This window comes from Hylobates moloch, unplaced genomic scaffold, assembly GCF_009828535.3.
Source record: "Hylobates moloch isolate HMO894 unplaced genomic scaffold, HMol_V3 SCAFFOLD_1, whole genome shotgun sequence".
Taxonomy (NCBI): Eukaryota; Metazoa; Chordata; class Mammalia; order Primates; family Hylobatidae; genus Hylobates; species Hylobates moloch.
The window spans coordinates 114,081,152-114,103,320 of record NW_026652276.1 but is presented as its reverse complement, the minus strand read 5'-3'; the positions used below and the strand labels follow the sequence as shown (position 1 = coordinate 114,103,320).

The window sequence follows — 22,169 nt, the reverse complement described above, 5'->3', positions numbered from 1 at the left end:
CATGGGAGGAGCCTGTACCCGGCAGTCCGTGCTCCTTGGTTCCGGCGTCGGAGCTAGGTGGGGCCAGCTTTGCGGACCCCGGAGCTCAGGACGCAGGCGGGGCTTGTGCTCCGCGGGGGCAGGGCGTAGGGTGGGCCTCCTCCCGCCCCTACTCTCGCGGTTTGTTCCGTTTCATTGGCGCTTTCTGGACCGTGTGCTCGACGGTGCCCTAGGTGCCGTGGGGCCACACGCGAGTCTGATAAGCACCCTCCCCTGGGATCATGCGGTGCTGTGAGGCCTAGCGAAGATGAAGATAGAATGCAAGGTAGAAAGTGCTGGATACCTTTAGAAAGCTGCAGGACTGGTGCGATGGGAGTGGAGACGTAAGAACCTGCCCCGTCCGTAGGGCTGTGGGTGCTGTTGAGGCCCGAGGCCCCTATGGCAGATTTGAAAATTCACCCTTGTAGAGTCATTCCTGTCTTTGAGCGGACTCCCTTTTAAGGTAAATTTCCAAAGAGCTCCCCCATTGTTTCCAGTATCCAGTGTCCCGCCAAATACCAGGGATTCAGTAACACGTGATATTTTACTTTATTTATTTTCTTTTTGTAGACACAGGGTCTCACTATGTTGCCCAGGGTGGTCTCAAACTCCTGAGCTCAAGTGATACTCCTGAATTCAAGTGATCCTCCCGGCTCGGCCTTCCAAATGTTGAGATTACAGGCGTGAGCCACCGCTCCCGGCCGTATTTTATTTTTAATAAATAACGGAAATTATTCTGAATTCAAAAGGCACCGTAGGGCATGTGATGAAAATTAAATCTTCCTCCCACTTCTAGTTCAACACTAGAGACAAGCAAAGTTACCCCTGGGTACTCTATGAATTTTCGGAATGCTTTCTGAATTTATAAACTTACATATGAATATAATCATTTCGCCACACAAATGGCAATTCATAATACACACTGTAGGGTGTGTTATACTTTAAGTGTCTTGGAGATTGTGCCATATCAAGACTAATGGGAAGTCCTCGGTAACAGCTGCGTGATGTTCTTTGTAAGAATGACTCAACTAGGGGCCAGGGCTCCGTGGCTCACGGCTGTAATCCCAGCACTTTGGGAAGATGAGGCGGGGGCATCACTTGTGCCCGGGAGTTCAAGACCAGTCTGGGTAACATAGCGAGACTCCATCTATACAAAAAATTCAAAAATTAGCCGGGCGTGGTGGTGCACGTCTGTGATCCCAGCTACTTGGGAGGCTGAGTTGGGAGGATCGCTGGAATCTGCGAGGTGGAGGTTGCAGTCAGCTATGATCTTGCCACTGCACTTCAGCCTGGGCTACAGAGCTGACCCTTTCTCAAAAAGAATGACACAACTAACCGGTCACCTACTGACTGATGTTTAAGTTGTTCACAATCTGCTATTCAGACTGCAGTGAATGTCTGGGTATATTATGCTCTTAGGTGGGTTTGTGTATTTGAGAATCACCAAAACATCTATATATGTGACTAGTAGCACTGCACGATAGAAGACTAGTTATTAGTTCCATAGGCATTACATGGCGTGCATGCAGATTTATTATAACTGCTGTTAAAAATGTTACAAGGAGGCCAAGCATGGTGGCGCACGCTTGTAATCCTAGTACTTTGGGAGGCTGAGGCGGGCGGATCACTTGAGGTCAGGAGTTCAAGGCCATCCTGGCCAACATGGTGAAACCCTGTCTCTGCAAAAATACAAACATTAGCCTGGCCTGGTGGTGTGCATCTGTGATGCAAGCTACTTGGGAGGCTGAGGCATGAGAATTGTTTGATCTCAGGTTGCAGTGAGCCGAAATCGTGTCACTGCACTCCAGCCTGGGCAACAGAGCGAGACTCCTCAAAAAAAAAGGCCAGGTACAGTGATTCACATCTGTAATCCCAGCACTTTGGGAGGCTGAGGCGGGTGGATCACCTGAGGTCAGGAGTTCAAGACCAGCCTGGCCAATGTAGTGAAACCTGTCTTTAGTAAAAACGCAAAAATTAGCTGGGCATGGTAGCGGCTGCCTGTAATCCCAGTTCCTCAGGAGGCTGAGGCAGGAGAATCGCTTGAACCTGGGAGTTGGAGGTTGCAGTGAGCCGAGACTGCATTACTGCACTCCAGCCTGGGCAACAACAGCGAGACTTCTCTCCCAGGCGACATCTGATGGAAGCATATTAAATACATAAACAGGTGTCCTTGATAAGGGGAAAAAACATTTTAAATAACATGTATAAGAAGTTCTCACTTTTGAAACGTTTCCCATGGGTCTGTACAGGGAGGTGAACATCACACACTGGGACCTGTGGCGGGGTGGGAGCAAAGGGAGGGAGAGCATTAAGACAAATACCTAATGCAAGCGGGGTTTAAAACTTAGAGGATGGAGGCCGGGCACAGTGACTTACGCCTCTAGTCCCAGCACTTTGGGAGGCCGAGGCGGGCAGATCACAAGGTCAGGAGATCGACACTATCCTGGCTAACACGGTGAAACCCCGTCTCTACTAAAAATATAAAAAAAAAAAAATTAGCTGGGCATGGTGGCGGGTGCCTGTAGTTCCAGCTACTCGGGAGGCTGAGGTGAGGGAATAGCATGAATCCAGGAGGCGAAGCTTGCAGTGAGCCGAGATGGAGCAACTGCACTCCAGCCTGAGCGACAGAGTGAGACTCTGTCTCAAAGAAAAAAACAACCACCGAAAAAACCCTAGAGGATGGGTTGATGGGTGCAGCAAACCACCATGGGATATGTATACCTATCTAACAAAACTGCTCATTCTACACATGTGTCCCCGAACTTAAAACAAAAACAAACAAAAAAGCCAGGTGTGGTGGCACACACCTGTATTCCAGCTACTTGTCTGGCTGAGGTGGAATTGCTTGAACCCGGGAGGTGGAGGTTGCAGTGAGCCAGAATCACAGCACTGCACTCCCAGCCTCGGCGACAGAGCGAGACCCTGTCTCAAAAATGGAAGGAATTTGTAAAAAACAGTAAGAATTCCCATACTCTACCCACAGATCCCCCAGTGTAAACATTACATTTAACCCAGGAATAAGAAATTAACATTGATGCAGGATCCAATCTATAGATTTCATTCAAATTTTGCTAATTATATCATGAATCTTCTATCTCTGGCTCAGGATTCTATTTATCCAGAATTATGTTTCGCATTTAGTTGTCATGTTCTTCAGTCTGGAACACTTCTGCAATTTTTCAGTCTTTAATGATCTTGGCATTTTTTTGAATACTGGCCAGTTATTTTACAGACTGTGCCTTACTTTAGGGTTATTTGGTGTTTCCTTATGATTTTTTTTTTTTTTTTTAAATGTTTTAAAGACGGAGTGTTGCTCTTTTGCCCAGGCTGGAGTGCAGTGGCGCGATCCTGCTCACTGCAGCCTCCGTCTCCTCGGGTTCAAGTGATTCTCCTGCCTCAGCCTCTGAAGTAGCTGGGATTACAGGCACCCACCACCATGCCGGGCTAATTTTTGTACTTTTAGTAGAAATGGGGTTTCACCATGTTAGCCAGGCTGGTCTTGAACTCCTGACCTCAGGTGATCTGCCTGCCTTGGCCTCCCGAAGTGCCGGGATTACAGGCACGCCTGGCCTGATGTATCCTTATGTTTAAACGCAGATTATGGCTGGGCGCAGTGGCTCATGCCTGTAATCCCAGCACTTTGGGAGGCCAAGGCAGGCGGATCATGAGGTCAAGAGATAGAGACCAGGAGCAACCCCGTCTCTACTAAAAATACAAAAAATTAGCTGGGCATGGTGGTGCACGCCTGTAATCCCAGTTACTCAGTAGGCTGAGGCAGAAGAATCACTTGAACACAGGAGGCGGAGATTGCAGTGAGTCGAGATCACGCCACTGCACTCCAGCCTGGGTGACAGAGCGAGACTCTGTTATCACAAAAAAAAAAAAAAAAAAAAAAAAAAAAAGCAGGTTATTCATTTTTGACAAGAACACCAGAGAAATTATGTGTCCTTTTCAAGGCATCATAGGAAGAGTCACATGATGTCAGTTTTTCCCATTCCTGGTGATGTTAACTTTGTTCACTTGGTTAATATTTGCCAGATTGCTCTACTTTAAAGTTGGTAGTTTTCCTTTGTATTTAATAAGCATTTAATAAGCATCTTGTCGGAAAATATGTGACTGTTCTGTTTTTCATCGTAACAATGCCTACTAATTTAAGCATCCACTGTTTTTTTGTTTGTTTGTTTGTTTGTTTTTTTTGAGACAGGGTCTCACCCTGTCGCCCAGGCCGGAGTGCAGTAGCTCAATCACACAGCTTACTGCAGCCTGAACCTCCTGGGCTCAGCTTCCTATCTCAGCCTCCTGAGTAGCTGAGACTACAGGCGTGCACCACTATGCCTGGCTAATTTAAAACTTTTTTTTTTTTTTTTGTAGAGAGAAGGTCATGCTATGTTGCCTGGGTGAGTTTCAAACTTCTGGGCTCAAGCAGTCCTCCTGCCTCAGCCTCCCAAAGTGCTGGGGTTACAGGTGTGAGCCACTGTACCCAGCCCATCAATAATTTTTGCCCGAAACAATTATTACTGTGATCTTTGTATTGAAAGTCTTCCATGGATCTGTTGTGTGCTTAACATGTCTTGCTGTGTGTGCCAAGAATGCAAGGCCCAAGAATGCTCTTTATCTGGGGCTTTTCTCAGGGTTATTTATACAGCTGCTAATCTTCAGAGACAAGTTAATGTTTCTTCCTGGACAAAGAGCAGGCTTGCCCACTACTTGGTATGAAAACAATAGATTTCAGCCGGTGTAGTGGCTCATGTCTATAATCCCAGCACTTTTTTTTTTTTTTTTGAGGTGGAGTCTCACTCTGCTCACTCTGTTGCCCAGGCTGGAGTGCAGTGGTGCTGTACTAGCTCACTGCAGCCTCCACCTTCTGGGTTCAAGTGATTCTCCTGCCTCAGCCTCTTGAGTAGCTGGGACTACAGGCTCCCGCCACCATGCCCAGCTAATTTGTGTATTTTTGTAGAGACAGGGTTCACCATGTTGGCCAGGCTGGTCTCAAACTCTTGACTTCAGGTGATTTGCCCCCTCAGCCTCCCAAAGTCCTGGGATTACAGGTGTAAGCCACCGTGCACAGCCATCCCAGCACTTTGGAAGGCCAAGGTGGGAGGATCCTTTGAGGCCAGGAGTTCAAGACCAGCCTAGACAACACGGTGAGACCCCATCTCTACAAAAATAAAACAATAAGACACCAAGGTGGGCAGATCACCTGAGGTCAGGAGTTCGAGACCAGCCTGACCAACATGAAGAAACCCTGTCTCTACTAAAAAAATACACAGTTAGCCAGGCGTGATGGCACATGCCTGTAATCCCAGCTACTCAGGAGGCTGAGGCAGAAGAGCTTGAACCCAGGAAGCGGAGGTTGCGGTGAGCCAAAGTAGCGCCATTGCACTCCAGCCTGGGTGACAAGAGTGAAACTCTATTTCTAAAAAATAAAAAATAATGAAAAACAATAAAACAACAACAACAACAAAAATAGATTCCCCGAGCTGAGTGTTCCTTAGCTGTGATCCAAACCCACCGTCTTTGAGGCATCCATCTGGGCCACATCGTGTTACCCCATGGAAGTTGGAGGGAAAGGGGAACTGATGCAAATATCCTACTGCCCACACTGCTTGCTGTGCCGTAAGCGATAAAGTTCTTTGTCTCTGACACATGAGACTTTTTTTTTTTTTGAGACAGAGTCTTGCGCTGTCACCCAGGCTAGAGTGCAGTGACACGATCTCGGCTCACTGCAGCTTTCACCTCCTGGGTTTAAGCGATTCTCCTTGCCTCAACCTCCTGAGTAGCTGGGACTACAGGCACGCACCACCACACACAGCTAATTTTTGTATTTTTAGTAGAGGTGGGGTTTCACCATATTGGCCAGGATGGTCTCGATATCCCGACCTCATGATCCACCTGCCTCGGCCTCCCAAAGTCCTGGGATTACAGGCCTGGAGCCACCGCGCCTGGCCAGGAGTCTTCTTTCTTAGGCCACATCCATAAAACAAGCAAGAGGCTAATGTATTAGTTTGTAAGTAGGGTAAAATCAAATCTTAGACCTAACCATTTGCAAGTGGTAATTTTCTATTAATTTTTTATTTTATATATTTTTTTGAGATAGGGTCTCACTCTGGTGGTGCCCAGGCTGGAGTGCAGTGGCGCAATCACTGCTTACTGCAGCCTCGACCTTCTGGGCTCGAGTGATCCACCATCGTGCCTGGCTAATTTTTTTTCAGAGACAAGGTCTCTGAAAAGCTGTGTCGCTCAGGCTGGTCTTGAACTCCTGGCCTCAAGTGATCCTCCCACTTTGGCCTACCAAATTGCTAGGATTACAGGAGTGAGCCACTGCACCTGGCCAATTTTCTGCTTTCATCATTCATTATACATTTATTGGTTGGAATTCTGCCGTAAGGAAAAACTTTCCCTTCTCCATGAATGAGTGAATGAATGAATGAATTTGTATCAGTATGGATTCAAGAATTCTATTTTTTCCACTGCAACCTCCACCTCCCGAGTTCAAGCGATTGTCTTGCCTCAGCCTCCCGAGTAGCTGGGATTACAGGCATGCACCACCATGCCCAGCTAATTTTGGTAGAGATGGGGTTTCTCCATGTTTGTCAGGCTGGTCTCAAACTCCTAACCTCAAGTGATCTGCCTGCCTGGATTACAAGCATGAGCCACCACACCTGGCCCTTTTTTCTTTTTTCCAGTCTCACTGTGTCACCCAGGCTAAATAAAGTGCAGCAGCACAATCATTAGCTCACTGCAGCTTTTAACTCCTGGGCTCAAGTGATCCTCCCACCTCAGCCTCCCAAGTAGCTAGCCTCAAGCGATCCTCCTGCCTCAGCCTCCCAAATTGCTGGGATTACAGGTGTCAGCCACCATGATTGACCTGTTATCTGATTTTAGCCAGCAATGTTGTTTTTCTTAATATTATTATTATTATTATTATTTTTTTTGGAGACGGAGTCTCGCTCTGTTGCCCAGGCTGGAGTGCAGTGGCACGATCTTGGCTCACTGCAAGCTCCGCCTCCCGGGTTCACGCCATTCTCCTGCCTCAGCCTCTCCTAGTAGCTGGGACTACAGGCGCCCGCCACCACGCCCGGCTGATTTTTTTTTTTGTATTTTTAGTAGAGACGGGGTTTCACCGTGGTCTCAATCTCCTGACCTCGTGATCCGCCCACCTCGGCCTCCCAAAGTGCTGGGATTACAAGCGTGAGCCACCGCGCCCGGCCAATGTTATTCTTACACTGTAAATTAAATGTGATTTAAATAATCTTTTAACTCTCGGTTATTATAGATGAAACAGCCTGCAAAAACTCACCCTACTTCATTTGTTCCATAATCTTTGTCCTCCTAATTTTTCTATTGCATTATTTCTATATTGTCAGAGTAGGTAACATTTACATTCTGTTTTTTCTCCCCAAAACCTGGGTTTGTTTAGTCTTAGTTTTGTGGTGATATACACTCAATGCTCTTGCTTGTCCCTTTGCTGAAGTTCCCTTTGCTATCCACTGGTGAGTAATGTTTATTCATTAGCAGTGTCCTCAAGAAAAATATTCCCATGGGAGGCCAGGCACAGTGGCTCATGCCTGTAATCCCAGCACTTTGTGAGGCCGAGGCGGGCAGAACACCTGAGGTCGGGAGTTCAAGACCAGCCTTACCAATATGGAGAAACCCCATCTCTACTAAAAATACAAAATTAGCCAGGCATGTATTCCCAGCTATGCAGAAGGCTGAGGCAGGAGAATCACTTGAACCCACGAGGCAGAAGTTGCAGTGCACCACGATCACGCCATTGCACTTTAGCCTGGGCAACAAGACAAAACTCCATCTCAAAAAAAAGAAAAATATTCTCATGGGAAAAATATCCCCAGAATTCCTGTGTGTTCAGAACTATCGTTTGTAGCCTTTGTGTGTGAATGATGGCTTGGCTTGTTTTAAAACAAAAAAATCACTGGCTCATAACTTTATTCATTTGTTTTTTTGAGACAGGGTCTTGCTCTGTTGCTCAGGCTGGAGTGCAGTGGCATGATCACAGCTCACTGCAGCTTCCACCCTGGGGCTCAAGCCATCCTCCCACCTTAGCCTCCCAACAGGTGTGCACCACCACGCCCAGTGAATTTTTTTTGTTTTATTGTAGAGACGGGGGTTGGGGGGGGGGTCTCATATTGCCCAGGCTGGTCTCGAACTCCTTACCTCCAGTGATCCTCCTACTTTGGCCTCCCAAAGTGCTAGGATTACAGGCATGAGCCACCACGCCCAGCCTCTATGTCTTTAAATATTTATTTATTTATATATTTATTTATTTATTTATTTATTTTTAGAGATATGGGGTCTTACTCTGTTGCTGAGGCTAGCCTTGAACTCCTGGCCTCATGCGATCCTCCTACCTCAGCCTACCTAGTAGCTGGGACTACAGGTTCAAGTCACCACACCCAGTTAAATACTTATTTGTTCTAATGTTTGGGTTATCTTCGTTGGAAATTTCAATTGTGCATGTTGGCTCCCTTTGGTCTGTCCTCTATAGCTGTCTTTTTCTTTTTTTTTTTTTGAGACAGAGTCTCACTCTATCACCCAGGCTGGAGTGCAGTGGTGCCATCTCAGCTCACTGCAACCTCCCCTTCCCAAGTTCAAGCAATTCTCATGGCTCAGCCTCCTAGCTGGGATTACAGGCGTGCACCACCTCGCCTGGCTAATTCTAATTTTTGTATTTTTAGTAGAGACAGGTTTCACCATGTTGGCCAGGCAGGTCTTGAACTCCCGACCTCAGGTGATCCACCAACCTTGGCCTCCCAAAGTGCTGGGATTACAAGCGTGAGCCACTGCACCCCGCCAACTATCATTTTTTCTCTAATTTCATTTAATTCCTTTTGTTTATATTATTTGCTTTTCTCATTTTTATCATCCATATTGGTTAATATATTTTTCATAGTGCTCACTTTTATTTTTGCTCTTTTTACTTCATCTTCACTTCTGTAATGGTTATTTTACCTGTTTTTTGGAGATGGTGTCTCAATATGTTTCCTAGGTTGGATCTGAACTCCTAGGCTCAAGTGATCCTCCTGCCTCAGCCTCTTGAGTAGTTGGCATTATAGGCACATGCCACCATGCCCAGTGTGATAGTTATGTTTTTTCCTTCTACATCCTTTTTTTTTTTTTTTCTTCTGAGACAGGGTCCCACTCTGTTGCCCAAGCTGGAGTGCAGTGGCACGAACATGTCTCACTGCAGCCTCAACCTCCTGGGCTCAAGCTTTCCTCCTGCCTCAGCCTCTTGTGTAACTGGGACCACAAGCACTCATCACCACGCCTGGATAATTTTTTGATGTTTTGTAGAGACAGTGCTTCACTTTGTTGCCTGTGCTGGTCTTGAACTCCTGGCCTCAAGCAATCCTTCTGCTTTGGCCTCCCAGAGTGCTGAGATTACAGGTGTGAGTCACTGTGCCTGGCTCCCTTCTGCTTCTTTCCTGGATTTTGTAAGTTTTGTCTTGCCTTATTTTATCATCTTTTCCGTGAATCTATATTTGTATTTTTGTTTGTCCTTCTTGGAAATAATTCATTAAGTTTTTTTTCAGACAGATCTCTTTTTTTTTTTTTTTTTTTTTTGAGACAGAATCTCGCTCTGTTGCCCAGGCTGGATGGCAGGGATCTTAGCTCACTGTAACCTCCGCCTCCCGGGTTCAAGCGATTCTCCTGCTTCAGCCTCCCAAAGTGCTGAGATTACAAGCGTGAGCCACCATGCCCGGCGCACTCACATGTTTCTGATGTCTCTCCATGTCCAAATTTACTCTTCTTAAAAGGACACTGGTCACATTAGTTTAGGGCTCACTCTGAAGACCTCATTTTAACATAATCACTTCTTTAAAGACCTTGTCTCCAGGCCAGACTAGGTGGCTCATGCCTGTAATCCCAGCACTTCGGGAGGCCTAGGCGGGCAGATCACAAGGTCAAGAGATTGAGACCATCCTGGCCAACATGGTGAAACCCCATCTCTACTAAAAATACAAAAATTAGTTGGGCATGGTGGCAGGCACCTGTGGTCCCAGCTATTCGGGAGGCTGAGGCAGAAGAATCGCTTGAACCTGGGAGGCAGAGGTTGCAGTGAGCTGAGATTGTGCCACTGCACTCCAGCCTGGGCCACAGAGCGAGATTCTGTCTCAAAAAAGAAAAAAAAAAGAGAGAGAGAGTCTTGCTATGATAACCAGGCTGGTCTTGCATTCCTGGGCTCAAGCAATCCCCTCGCCTTGGCCTCCCAAAGTGTTTGGATTACAGGCGTGAGCTTCCGTGCTGGCCAAAACAATGTTAGAGACACATATTGAATTTACTTGGAAGACTGATTCTTTTCCCACACTCTCCCTAGGAGGGTGAGCTGGGTGTTGGGACCTTAACTCTGCCCATAAGATGCTCAGGCCAGGAGAGATGCCCTTCATCCCTTGGGTTACAAGGGTTTCCACTCCCTTTCTGCTTGATTGAGCCTTGCCCTCAGTTCTTTGTATCCCTGCTCTGCTCTGCTTGTTTCAAACAACACATTTTTGCACTGTAGCATGAACAGCTCATCTTCAGAGAGTCTGTTTTTGCTGGTGTTTTCTGGGATCTGTATGTGCCTCTTCCCATGTAACTTTGGTAGCCCTTGTGCAGGTCTTGGAGTTTCCCAGTGACTTTTTGTCTTCTAGTTTTGTTGAATATGGGATTTCTGCCTCATTCCTCCCACCCACCACCATATCTCCCTCTCAGTTTGCATAATTTCTAGGAGGAGGAAGGGGAATATTCGGTCAAATATTGCCACAGTTCTTATACTATAATCATATCGCTTTGTAATGTAAATTTCTCCCACTTTTTCCATTATAAAGATAGCTCACACCAAAATCCCAGCGCTTGGGCCCAGAAGGCAGAGATTGTAGTGTGTTGAGATTGCACCACGGAACTCCAGCCTGGACAGAGACAGAGCCAGACCCTGTCTCAAAAAAATAAAAATAAATAAATAATGTTTCCTTTTTTATATAGATATATAGACATAGACATATAACCATATATCATACCTGGATATAGACACACATAGAGATTTCTTTGCTCAAAAATGGGGGCCCAAACGATATATACGTTCTGCAACTTCCTTTATTCATGTGACATATCATGGGCATATTTCCATGGCATGACTTATTTTGAATGCCAATGTTTATATTAAATCACATTTCAAACTGTGTTCACTGTGCTCTTTCAAGACATTTATATTATTTTAATGTATTGGTTTTTGTTTTTTTTTTTTGATGGAGTCTCGCTCTGTCACCCAGGCTGGAGTGCAGTGGCACAATCTCGGCTCACTGCAAGCTCTGCCTCCGGGGTTCACGCCATTCTCCTGCCTCAGCCTCCCAAGTAGCTGGGACTACAGGCGCCCGCCACCACACCCAGCTAATTTTCTTGTATTTTTAGTAGAGACGGGGTTTCACCATGGTAGCCAGGATGGTCTTCATCTCCTGACCTTGTGATCAGCCCACCTCGGCCTCCCAAAGTGCTGGGATTACAGGCGTGAGCCACTGCACCCAGCCATGTATTGGTATTTTTTATTTATTTATTTATTTTTTTTTTGAGACAGAATCTTTCTGTGTCGCCAGCGTGGAGTGCAGTGGTGCAATCTCGGCTTACTGCAACCTCCGCTTCCTAGGTTCAAGCGATTCCCCTGCTTCAGCCTCCCAAGTAGGTGGGACTACAGGCACGCACCACCATGCCCAGCTAATTTTTTGTATTTTAGTAGAGATGGGGTTTCACCATGTTGGCCAGGATGGTCTCAATCTCCTGACATCGTGATCTGCCTGCCTTGGCCTCCCAAAATGCTGGGATTATAGGCATGAGCCACCACGCCTGGCCAGCAATGTATTGGTATTTAATGTATTGATAAGAAATATTACATTTGTTAGCAAATATTTTATACACACAGATATAAAAAGCATCTGTATACCTACCATCCTACTTAAAGGAAAATTATTATTACAATATCATTGATTAACTATATACCTTTTCTCAATCTCATTTCCTTTCTTACTTTCAGAAGTAACTACTGTCCTGAATTTTATGTTGTAAGTTATCATTTATGACATTAAATGATAGTCTTTTTTTTTTTTTTTTAAAGTTTCCAGTAGCTATTGGAGCATCACAGTAACTGAGAATGTTCACAGTACTGCTGTGAGAATTCTTATATATGTGTCGTTTTTGTTTGTTTGTTTGTTTGTTTGAGACAGAGTTTTGTTCTTGTTGCCCAGGCGGGTATGTAATGGCATGATCATGGGTCACCACAACCTCCGCCTCCCGGGTTCAAGCGATTATCTTGCCGTGGCCTCCTGAGTAACTAGGATTGCAGGTATGCACCACTACACCCGACTAATTTTGTATTTTTAGTGGAGACGGGGTTTCTCCATGTTGGTCAGGCTGGTCTTGAACTCCTGACCTCAGGTGATCTGCCTGCCTCAGCCTCTCAAAGTGCTGTGATTACAGGTGTCAGCCACCGCACCCAGCCTCTTTTTTTTCGGGGGGCGGGGTCTCACTCTGTCACCCAGGCTGGAGTGTGGTGGCGTGATCTTAGCACAGCCTCAACCTCCCAGGCTCAAGCCATCCTCCCACCTCAGCCTCCCAAGTACCTGGGATTCGAGGTGTGTGCCACCACGTCCAGCTAATTTTGTTTATTTTTTGTACAGATTAGGTCTTAATATGTTGCCCAGGGTGGTCTTGAACTCCTGGGCTCAAGCGATCCTCCCACCTAGGCCTCCCAAAATGCTAGGATTTGAAGCATGAGGCACCACACCTAGCTTACTCATCCAAGTTTCTCCTGAGTGTCTTCCTCAGGTGGGATTGCTGGGTCGTAGAAATTGCATGTGTTCAATGTTTTTTGTTTGTTTGTTTTTTAGACAGAGTCCCGCTTTGTCGCCCAGGCTGGAGTGCGGTGGCGCAATCTCCGCTCACTGCAAGCTCCGCCTCTTGGGTTCACGCCATTCTCCTGCCTCAGCCTCCCAAGTAGCTGGGACTGCAGACGCCCACCACCACCCCTGGCTAATTTTTTTTTTTTTTTTTGTATTTTTAGTAGAGACGGGGTTTCACCGTGTTAGCCAGGATGGTCTCCATCTCCTGACTTTGTGATCCGCCCTCCTCGGCCTCCCAAAGTGCTGGGATTACAGGTGTGAGCCACCATACCTGGCCGCATGCGTTCAATGTTACTGAATAACACCATATTGTTTTCCAGAGGGCTTGTTCCAATTTACTATACTTTAGAAGGCTATTAGCACTGAATGACTTTTAAAAAGAGTACATGATTCTAACCTAATTAGCCATTAGAAAATTTGTGGCTGGGCACGGTGGCTCACTCTTATAATCCCAGCACTTTGGGAGGCCAAGGCGAGTGGATCACCTGAGGCCAGGGATTCAAGACCAGCCTATCCAACATGATGAAACCCCGTCTGTACTAAAAATACAAAAATTAGCCAGGCATGGTGGTGCATGTTTGTAATCCCACCTACTTGGGAGGCTGAGGCAGGAGAATCACTTGAACCCAGGAGGCGGAGGTTGCAGAGAGCCGAGATCATGCTACTGCACTCCAGCCTGGGTGAGAGAGCGAGACTCCATCTCAAAAAAAAAAAAAAAGAATATTTGTTAGCTTACAAAAATGTGATCTATAGAAAACCTTTCAGAGCTGGGTAAAGTGGATCACGCTTGGGCTTGAGCCCAGGAGTTGGAGACCAGTGAGACCCAGGCTCTACTAAATATAAAAAACCAGCCTGGTGTGGTGGCACACACCTGTGGTTCCCACCTACTCAGAAGGCTAAGGCAGGAAGATTGCTTGAGCCCAGGAGTTCGAAGCTTCAGTGAGCGATGATCGTGCCACTGCACTCCAGCCTGGGTGACAGCAAGACCCTGCCTCAAAAGAAGAAAAAAAAAAAAAAAGGAAAGAAAACCTTTCAGGAACAGTAGTATGACCTGTATTACTTTTGACTAACCAATTGTGATTAAAACTTTGCAAAATAACTTGCTAATATTTTTATTATAACTTCATTATGCTGTATTGTATTTGGTTCTTATGTGCTATTATTCCAGTAATTATGCCTTCATTATACTGTATTGTATTTGGTTCACATGCTATTATTCCACTAAGAACAGCAATGAAGCTTTTTTTTTTTTTGAGACAGAGTCTGGCTTTGTCACATAGGCTGGAGTGCAGTGGCGTAATCTTGGTTCACTGCAACCTCTGCCTCCTGGGTTCAAGTGATTCTCCTGCCTCAGCCTCCTCAGTAGCTGAGATTACAGGCACCTGCCATCAGGCCTGGCTACTTTTTGTATTTTTAGTAGAGATGGGGTTTCGCCATGTTGGCCAGGCTGATCTCGAACTCCTGACCTCAGGTGATCCTCCCGCCTCAGCCTCCCAAAGTGCTGGGATTACAGGCGTGAGCCACTGTGCCTGGCCTGATGAAGCATATTTTAATCTGTTTCACAGTTTTGCCTTGTCTGGCAAGATTACCTCCTGGTTGTTACACTTGTATGTGACCACTCATTAGTGTCTTCTAGGCATCTATATATATTTTTTTAATGTGATGTGCTCTAGCAAAACAATGTCTACAGTACAGCCATCTCATGCTCACAAGTATCAATATAGGTGTGAGTGTGAGGTGGATTCCAGGACCACGAAGAGGTGGCAGATTTTAATTAATTAACTAATTAATTTTTCAGAGACAAGGGCTTGCTCTGTTACCCAGACTGGAGAACAGTGGCATGATCACGGCTCACTGTAACCTCGAAATCCTGGGCTCAAATGATCCTCCTGCCTCAGCCTCGGAAGTAGCTGGGACTATAGGCATGCACCACCACACCCAGCCAGATTTTAGTAAATATAAATTTTTATCTGAAATTTTTAAGAATATTTAATATTTTAAAGAATATTTAATATTAAACATTTATGAAATATAAATAATAGCATAAGTTAACTCTTATAGCCTTCCACATTTACTTACTTGACTTTCTTTTCCCCTCAAAATAAATTCTCAGTTACCACTTACACTTAGATCAAACATTTGGTGTTTAACATTTTGTTTCTTTTATTATGCTTTTTATTTTTGTTTTGTTTGGTTTGGTTTGGTTTTTTTGAGATGGATTCTCGCTCTGTTGCCCAGGCTGGAGTGCAGTGGCATGATCTCGGCTCACTGCAACCTCTGCCTCCCAGGTTCAAACGATTCTCCTGCCTCAGCCTCCCGAGTAGCTGGAATTATGCATGCACCACCATGCCAGGCTAATTTTTATATTTGTAGTAGAGACGGGGTTTCAACTTGTTGGCCAGGCTGGTCTTGAACTCCTGGCCTCAGGTGATCTGCCCGCCTCAGCCTCCCAAAGTGCTGAGATTACAGGCATGAGCCAAGGTGCCTGGCCTATTATGCTTTTTAAAAAACTACTGCAGGCTGGGCGTGGTGGCTCATGCCCGTAATCCCAGCACTTTGGGAGGCTGAGGTGGGCAGATCATTCGAGGTCAGGAGTTTGAGACCAGCCTGGCCAACATGGTGAAACCCCATCTCTACTAAAAATACAAAAATTAGCTGGGCATGGTAGCATGCGCTTGTAATCCCAGCTACTGGGGAGGTTAAGGCAGGAGAATCACTTGAACCCAGGAGGTGGAGGTTGCAATGAGCTGAGATCGCACCACTGCACTCCAGGCTGGGCAACAGAGTGAGACTCAGTCTTGGGGGAAAAAAAAAATTGTGTTTTGGTGGGGAGGGTCCTGTAGCTAAGGGTAGAGATGCTATGACCAAGTGTCTTGCCCCAGGGATTGCATCCTCTGCGTGGATGAGCAACTTAGAGTGAGCCTGGGGTGCAGACTGTCAGCATTTGAGGTTTCAGGTTGTGTTTTAGAGTGGATCTCAATGCCCAGCTCCAGCCAGCTAACTCCAGTGGTAAATGTTTGGGGGAAACACCCCTTATTTGTTGTAGTTAACTTATTTGTTGTTGCAGTGACACATGGAATTTTTTTTTTTTAAACGGAGGCTCACTCTGTTGCTCAGGCTGTAGTGCAGTGGCACGATCTTGGCTCACTGCAACCTCCTCACCCCCCGCCCCGGGGTTCAAGCAATTCTCCTGCCTCAGCCTCCCAAGTAGTTGGGACTACAGGCATGCACCACCATGTCCCGCTAATTTTTGTATTTTTGCTAGAGACGGAGTTTTGCCATGTTAGCCAGGCTGGTCTCGAACTCCTGACCTCAGGTGATCCACTTGCCTCAGCCTCCCAAAGTGCTGGGATTACATGCTTGAGCCACCGCGCCTGGCCAGAAAATTTTTAAAAAGAAATAGGCCGGGTGCGGTAGCTCACACCTGTAATCCCAACACTTTGGGAGGCCAAGGAGGGAAGATCGCTTGGGCCCAGGTGTTGGAGCCCAGCCTGGGAAACACAGTGAGACCCCCCAATCTCTATTTAAAAACATAAATAAAAATTAAAAATAAAAGCAAGGTGCAAAGACTCATTTTGTTACTCATGGTTGCATTTTAATTTAGAATATAAGTAGTCTTGGCCGGGCGTGGCGGCTCACACCTGTAATCCCAGCACTTTGGGAGGCCGAGGCGGGCGGATCACGAGGTCAGCAGATCGAGACCATCCTGGCTAACACGGTGAAACCCCGTTTCTACTAAAAAATACAAAAAATTAGCCGGGCGTGGTGGCGGGCGCCTGTAGTCCCAGCTACTTGGAAGGCTGAGGCAGGAGAATGCCGTGAACCCAGGAGGCGGAGCTTGCAGTGAGCCGAGATCGTGCCACTGCACTCCAGCCCAGGCGACAGAGCGAGACTCCGTCTCAAAAAAAAAAAAAAAAGGAATATAAGTAGTCTTTGAAGTTCTTTTGGGAGCTACGCTTCTGCAAGCGTATAATGCCAAACGTGGATTTCAAAAGAGGCCCCCCGACGGAGATTTCATTAATTGCAAAATCAGTGCAGCAGTCCCTTGCTTCCCTCACCTATCCTTATCCTAAGTGGTGGTGGCGGCAGCGCGGAGCAGCTTCTGAAGGTCCGGGAGCTCTTTTGTTCCTCTGCAAAGCGGAGGTGCCACAGGCACCGTGCACCTCTCAGACTGCAGGGGCTGAGCCCCCGGAGGAGGAGGAGGGGGCTGGTTCAGGGAGCCCCTCCCCTGGGGCGGGGCCAAAGCGTCCTCCCAGCCCGGCTTTGGAGAGCAGAGAGATCTGGTGTCTCCAGTTTACAGAAGCACTTGCAGAACTCATCAGAAGCTACCCCGCTTCTCAGCACATCTCGAGAGAGCGTTCGGTGGAGGCCCTGGGTCTACACAGCTCACCTCCCTGGGAACTGCTTGCCTGAGCGTCGGAGCCGGCGCTGGCCTCCTGCAGCCGGAAGGTTGCAGCCGCAGGATCCCCGGAGGCCCAGGACACAGGGTAAGTCCCGGCTTGTGCCTACCCTGCGCCCAACTTTCTGATTTTGCCGACTTTCCTTTTCCTCTTCCAGGCTTCCTCTCTGAGTCTACATTTCTTCTTAATCGCGTAGGCAGATCATTTCCTAAAATCTGCAGGCTTTCTTTTCATTGATTTATTTTTTGGGTAGCTTCACTTGTCTAATCTTACAGCAGCTGCCTGTTGCCAAACAGCGTGAATGAATGATGCAATCCTACACAGGAGCACCCTTAGTGCAAGATTGGGGCAATCCCCAAACTCAGACAGAGTTGAAGTGTCCGACTTTGTCTTCTTTCCCATTAGAATTAGAATTTTAAAATAAGTACTTACCAGATACATTGTTATAACGATACAGTCTTAAGTTGGGAATTAAATAAATCATGCTTTCATTCATTAAATATATTTATTATATTTTCTTTTCTTTTTTTATTTTTATTTATTTTTATTTTTTTCAGACAGAGTCTCGTTCTGTCGCCCACGCTGGGGTGCAGTGGTGTGATCTCGGCTCACTTCAACCTCTGCCTACAGGGTTCAAGGGATTCTTCTGCCTCAGCTTCCTGAGTATCTGGGTGCGTGCCATCATGCCTAGCTAATTTTTTAATTTTTGTATTTTTAGTAGAGACAGGGTTTCACCATGTTAGCCAGGCTGGTCTCAAACTCCTGGCCTCAAGCGATCCACCCACCTCTGCCTCTGCCTCCCAAAGTGCTGGGATTACAGGCATGACCACTGTACCTGGCCACTATATCTTCTTTATGTATGATTTGCGTATTATTACTTTTTAAATATTTGATGACTGATATTGGAATGAGGATCAGGGAGGAAAATAATAAAATCCAAGATTTCTGTATTACAGTGCCAGGTAGGTTTTCAATATCATGACCACAGCCCTGTCACTTTCATGTCGGTGAAACAAAGTAGTCAGGACTTTTAAAATTTTCAAATGATTTAAAATATGCCTGATACCTACCTTCCTTTCCTTCCTTCTTTTCTTTTTTTTTTTTTTTTAAGAGACAGGGTCTCATTTAGTCACCCAGGCTAGAGGGCAGCGGTGCAATCATAGCTCATTGGAATCTCAAACTCCTGAGATCAAGTGATCCTCCTGCCTCAGCTTCCCAAGTATCTGGGACTACAAATACGCACCACCATGCCTGGCTCATTTATTTTATTTTTCGTAGAGATGGCGTTTCACTGTGTTGCCCAGGCTGATCTTGAACTCCTGAGCTCAAGCAATCCTCCCTCCTCGGCCTCCCAAAGTGCTAGGATTACAGGTGTGAGTCCCCATGCCCGGCCTTTTTTTTTTTTTTTTTGAGACGGAGTCTCGCTCTGTCACCCAGGCTGAAGTGCAGTGGCGCGATCTCAGCTCACTGCAAGCTCCGCCTCTTGGGTTCACGCCATTCTCCTGCCTCAGCCTCCCGAGTAGCTGGGACTACGGGCACCCGGTACCATGCCCGGCTAATTTTTTTCTGTATTTTTAGTAGAGACGGGGTTTCACCGTGTTAGCCAGGAGGGTCCTGATCTCCTGACCTCGTGATCCGCCCGCCTCTGCCTCCCAAAGTGCTGGGATTACAGGTGTGAGCCATCGTGCCCCCCCAAGTCTGCTTCTTTGTCTATGCATTTAGTTCTCCTAAGAGATTCTCTTTCCCTCTCCCTTGTCTTTGTACCCTGCTGATCAGGTATACATGATTTCCTATCAGACCTGAACCTTGCAGAATTGAAGCCATAGAAGAGTATGTTGACTCTGCAGTGCTTAAAGGGGGTAGGAGTAAAGCATTTCTCAGAGGAAGCAGTCTTAGGAAATTTTGCCTCTGACCCGTTTTTGTGCCAGTCCCGCCAGGAGAGAAAGTGAAGCCAGTCTCCCTCTTTCCTGTTTTATGTGTGGACTTCGATGTTCATTTCCTCATTCTCTCTTTCTAGGCTCTTGCTCTTGCAGAATCCACAGGTCTTGAAGAAATCTGTAGTCAGAACTTTGTGCTGCATTTTTATCTAGGAAAGGAACAGAAGAGTGTGGTCTCCTAGAAATCTAGCACTGGAGAAACGTGAGTCTGATTTGCCTTTTCTTGGTTTTGTTTTGGTTTTTTGTTGTCATTGTAATGTTTTTTATGCATTGAACTGTTACATGTTTGTCTTTCTGCTAGCAGTTTACTCTTTTTTGAGACAGAGTCTTGCTGTGTCACCTAGGCTGGCGTGCAGTGGTGCAATCTTGGCTTACTGCAACCTCCACCTCCTGGATTCAAGTGATTCTCCTGTCTCAGCCTCCTGAGTAGCTGGGATTACAGGTGCGGGCCACCACACCTGGCTAATTTTTGTATGTTTAGTAGAGACAGGGTTTTGCCATGTTAGCCAGGCTGGTCTCGAACTCCCAACCTCAGGTCATCCATCCACCTCGGCCTCCCAAAGTACTGGGATTACAGGTGTGAGCCACTGCGCCCAGCCAGCAGTTTACTCCTCACCTGAATTTTAAAAATTGACGTCAACTATGTGGCATGCAGAAGATCTCAGCTTCCCAGAATAGCTGGTTATATTATATATCATTTCAACTTTTATTTTAGCTTCAAGGAGTACATGTGCACATTTGTTACTTGGGTATATCACATGATGCTGAAGTTTGGGGTACAACTGATCCCATCACCCAGGGTTTGAGCGCAGTACCCAGTAGGTAGTTTCGCAGTCCTTGCCCTCCTTCCCCTGCCTTCTTGTAGTCCTCAGTTTTTTGTTGTTGTTTTTTGTTTTCACACAGAGTCTCACTCTGTCGCCCAGGCTGGAGTACAATGGTGTGATCTCGGCTCACTGCAACCTCCACCTCCAAGGTTCAAGTGATTCTCCTGCCTCACCCTCCTGAGTAGGTGGGATTACAGGTACCCACCACCATGCCTGGCTAATTTTTGTATATTTAGTAGGGACAGGGTTTCACTATGTTGGCCAGGCTGGTCTCGAACTCTTGATCTCAAGTGAGTTGCCCGCCTCGGTCTCCCAAAGTGCTGGGATTACAGGTGTGAGCCACCGCACCTGGCCATCACTGTGTGTTTTTCCTGTCTTTGTATCCACATGTACCCAGTTTAGCTCCCACTTATAAGTGAGAACACGTGGTATTTGGTTTTCTGTTCTTGCGCTAATTCACTTAGGATAACGGCCTCCAGCTGCATCTGTGTTGCAGCAAAGGGTACGTTTTCATTCTTTTTTATGGCTGTGCTGGCTTTTTTGTTTTTTTAGGCTGGGCATGTGGCTCACACCTGTAATCCCAGCACTTTGGGAGGCCGAGGTGAGCAGATCACCTGAGGTCAGGAGTTCGAGACTAGCCTGCCCAACATAGTGAAACCCCATCTCCACTAAAAATACAAAAATTACCTGGGTGCAGTGGCACACGCTTCTGATCCCAGCTATTCAGGAGGCTGAGGCATGAGAATCGCTTGAACCCAGGAGGCAGAGATTGCAGTGAGCCGAAATCATACCACTGCACTCCAGCCTGAGCGACAGAGCAGGACTCCATCCCTAAACAAAAGATAAAATAAAATATAGTGTAAGTGCATGTGCTGGGGAACCCAGCTCTTGTTACAGGGAACCTCTTTGACTCTCCTGTGATTGAGAACCTTTTCAGAATCTACTGTGTAGTCTTTTTTTTTTTTTCTTTTTTTTTTGAGATGGAGTCTCGCTCTGTCACCCAGGCTGGACTGCAGTGTGGCACAATCTCGGCTCACTGCAACCTCTGCCTCCCAGGTCCAGGCAATTCTTCTGCCTCAGCCTCCCCAGTAAATGGAACTACACGCACGTGCCACCACACCTGGCTATACTTTGTACTCTTTCAATGCCCGGGGACCTGAACAAATTTATCCCTACTACCAAAGCAAATAAGCTTGGTTCTCGCAACTATGCGTGACCTTCACAACCTCTGCACAGGCTTTTATTTTTTCTTACACAGGTGAAGATAAGAGGTCAGTCCTAACAAGGTGAAGGAAGTAAAGTGATCTTAGAAGCCTCTTGAAAGATACAGAGATTGAAAAGTTGGGAAAGTGTTTGTTTGGGCAAGGAGCTTTTTTCCTCTTATCCAAAATCAGGCCTCCGAAGGCTGGCCCTGCAGGAAAGCTTGCTTTTGTACTTTGGAACTAGGGATGAGAAGGCCTTGTCAGCAGTGGCATTTTTTTTTTTTTTTTTTAATCAGTTGGTGGTCCTTTGCCAAGAGATGAACTAGCTGGGGCCAGCCAGGCAGAAGTTCTGTTCTGAGCTGCAGAAGGCAGTGGTCTGGATGGGACCTGGGAGCCGCTGTGTCTGAGAATCTGAGAATAGACCTTCCCACGGGGATGTCTTCTACCCCGGCCCTGCCCTCTCCCTCCCTGTTACAGCCAAATATGAAGAATCCAGAGTCCATTCTCTGGCAATGATTTTTCTGTGTGTGAAATTCTAATGTACACAATTTACTTTGAAGCAACTGACCTTACTCAGCAGATTTTTTCCCCTATAGCCATGAGAATTTTAAATACGCATAGATTGTAAGTCACTCCTGGTGGAGACAATGAAAAGAGGAGGAAATTGGCCAGGCGTGGTGGCTCACACCCGTCATCCCAGCACTTTGGGAGGCCGAGGCAGGTGGATCACTTGAAGTCAGGAGTTTGAGACCAGCCTGGCCAATATGGTAAAACCCCATCTCTACTAAAAATACAAAAGAATTAGCCAGGCGTGGTGGCAGGCGCCTGTAATCCCAGCTACTCAGGAGGCAGGAGAATCGCTTGAACCCGGGAGGCCGAGATTGCAGTGAGCCGAGATCAC

At 46.6% G+C, this 22,169-nt stretch overlaps 1 protein-coding gene across 10 annotated transcripts in view; it reads left to right on the top strand.

Moving 5' to 3' along the window:
* The first annotated feature begins 10 nt into the window (after positions 1-10).
* LOC116812333 (phosphoserine phosphatase) overlaps positions 11-22,169 on the top strand; it is a 40,612-nt gene continuing 18,453 nt past the window's right edge. Inside the window, exons 1-6 of one of the 10 annotated variants that reach the window (XM_058444697.1) lie at positions 73-481; positions 12,252-12,349; positions 14,704-14,857; positions 17,199-17,392; positions 17,863-17,976; positions 19,323-19,444. The gene's annotated coding sequence lies outside the window, so the exon portion shown is untranslated. The other 9 variants (XM_058444710.1, XM_058444723.1, XM_058444711.1 and 6 more) reach the window with 9 other exon arrangements.